Below are 2,687 nucleotides of genomic sequence, written 5' to 3'. Positions count from 1 at the left end.
GGGAAGGGGAACAGACAAGTTGCTGTCCTTTTGTTCTTCAGTCTAGTTGTGGAGGAAGTTGCTTCACTGGCCCATTTTGGTATTATCATTGCACTCTTCCCGGGGTGAGGCAGTCGCTCACCGGCCATTGGACGGCTACTCACTACGGCTCACGGCAGCTCACAAAAGCTCACGCCTGCTGCTGGCCAGCCCCACTGCAGCCTACGCTGTCGCCAGCAACTCACAGCAGCACAGCTCCAGGTCAAGCTGTTGTTCACCTTCTTAGCTGTAGAGGGCGCAGCGTCACTGGCCCTCATATGTGGGATCCGAACCTGGACCCTAATGCTCAGAGCTGGCATCCCAAGCCAACTCCTAATCAACGAGCCACTCGGCTGGCCCTCTATTGACTCTTATCTAATGAATCTATCAGAATCCACTTTACTTAATCTCTCTCTCTCTCTCTCTCTCTCTCTCTCTCTGTTAAGTTGTATGAGCTCCTTACATATGTTGGATATTAGCCCCTTCTCAGATATATCATTGACAAATATGTTCTCCCATTCAGTAGTTTGTCTTTTCGTTTTGTTGATGGGTTCCTTTGCTGTGCAAAAATTCTTTAGTCTAACGTAGTCCTATTTTTTTTTCTTTTGTTTCCCTTGCCTGAGGAGAAATATACTATTACTAAGAGGGATATCAAAGAGTTTACTGCCTATGTTTGCTCCTAAAAGATTTATGGTTTCAGGTCTTATATTTAAGTCTTTAATCCATTTCAGTTTATTCTTATATGTAGTGTAAGAAATTGATCCAGTTTAATTCTTTTGCACATGTCTGTCCAGTTTTCTCAACACCATTTATTAAAGAGACTGTTGCTTCATTAAATATTCTTGCCTCCTCTGTCACAGATTAATGTTGCCATATAGGCTTGGGTTTATTTCTGGGTTCTCTATTGTGTTCCAATGACATATGTGTTCGTTTTTATGCTGTTTTGATTACCTTGTAGTATGGTTTGATATCAGGTAGTGTAATACCTCCAACTTTGTTCTTCTTTCTCAAGAATGCTTTGGCTATTTGGGGTCTTTTGTTTAGAATAATTTGGTCTAGTTCTGTGAAAAATGCCATTGATATTTTGATAGAAATTGCATTGAATCCATGGATTACTTTGGGTAGTAGGGACACTAACAATGTTAATTTTTCCTATCCATGAACATGGTATAGTGTTCCATTTATTTGTTATCTTCCTCTATTCTTTTCTTCAATGTCTTACAGTTTTCCAACTACAGGTCTTTTACCTCCTTAAATTTATTCCTAGATATTTTATTCTTTTTAATGCAATTGTAAATGGGACTGTTTTCTTAATTTCTCTTTTTAATAGTTCATTATTGGTGCATAAAAATGCAACTGATTTTTTAATATTAATATTGCATCCTCCTACTTTACTGAATTCATTTATTAGTTCTAACATTTTTGTGGATTCTTGAAGGTTCCGTATATATAGTATCATGTCATCTGCAAATAATTAGTTTCCTTCTTTTCCAATTTGGATTCCTTTTATTTATTTTTCTTGTCTGATTGCTCTGTTGACTTCCAATACTATGAATAAAAGTGGTGACAGTGGACATCCTTGTCTTGTTCCTGATCTTAAAGAAAAAGCTTTCTCTATCCTCCTGCTGCCCAAGATGCTGAAAGGAAAGATGGCAAAGGGGATCTTTTGGCACCAGCCCCTGCTATTGTGAAGAAGCAGAAGGCCAAGAAGTAGTAAATCCCATTTGAGAAAAGGCCCAAGATTTTGGCACTGGAAAGGGCATCTATCCCAAAAGAAGCCTCGCCTGCTTTGTTAAATGGCCCTGGTACATTCGGCTGCAGTGGAAAAGAGCTCTTCTCTATAAGTGCCTGAAAGTGCCTCCTGCCATTAGTGAGTTCACCCAGGCCTTGGACCACCAGACAGCTACTCAACTGCTTAAGCTGGCCCACAAGTACAGATCAGAGACAAAGCAAGAGGAGAAGCAAAGACTGCTGACTCGGGCTGAGAAAAAAGCTTCCAGCAAAGGGGATGTCTCCACCAAGAGGCCACCTGTCCTTCAAGCAAGGGCTAATATTGTCACCACTTTGGTGGAGAATAATAAGGCTCAGCTGGTAGTGGCTGACTGCACATGAGGTGGATCCCATCAAGCTGGCTGTCTTCCTGCCTGCCCTGTGACTGTAAGATGGGGGTTCCCTACTGCATTATCAAGGGGAAGGCCAGACTGGGCACCTAGTCCACAGGAAGACCTGTACCACTATCACCTCCACATAGGTTAACTCGGAAGACAAAGGAGTGCCAGCTAAGCTGGTGGAAGCTACCCAGACCAATTACAACAACAGATACGATGAGATCCACTGTCACTGGGGAGACAACGTCCTGGGCCCCAAATTGGTGGCTCGCATTGCCAAGCTGGAGAAGGCAAAGGCTAAAGAACTGGCCACCAAGCTGGCTGAGTGCATGCTGCTGAGTTTTCTGTACATAAAAGTAATAAAAATTCTCCTTCAGCCAGTGTTAAAAAAGAAAAAGCTTTCAGCTTTTCACCATTGCATATGATGTTAGCTGTGGGTTTGTCATATATGGCCTTTATTATGCTGAGGTATGTTCCCCCTATTCCCACTTTGCTGAGAGTTTTTATTATAAGTGGATGCTGGATTTTGTCAAATGCTTTTTCTGCATCTATTGATATGAC

At 41.8% G+C, this 2,687-nt stretch overlaps 1 pseudogene; it reads left to right on the top strand.

The window, feature by feature from the left end:
* LOC109396256 (60S ribosomal protein L7a pseudogene) overlaps positions 1-2,482 on the top strand; it is a 12,038-nt pseudogene extending 9,556 nt beyond the window's left edge.
* Positions 2,483-2,687: the final 205 nt, after the last annotated feature.

The sequence above is a fragment of the Hipposideros armiger genome, unplaced genomic scaffold (assembly GCF_001890085.2).
Source record: "Hipposideros armiger isolate ML-2016 unplaced genomic scaffold, ASM189008v1 scaffold_511, whole genome shotgun sequence".
Classification (NCBI taxonomy): Eukaryota; Metazoa; Chordata; class Mammalia; order Chiroptera; family Hipposideridae; genus Hipposideros; species Hipposideros armiger.
This window is presented reverse-complemented; position numbering and strand designations above follow the sequence as displayed.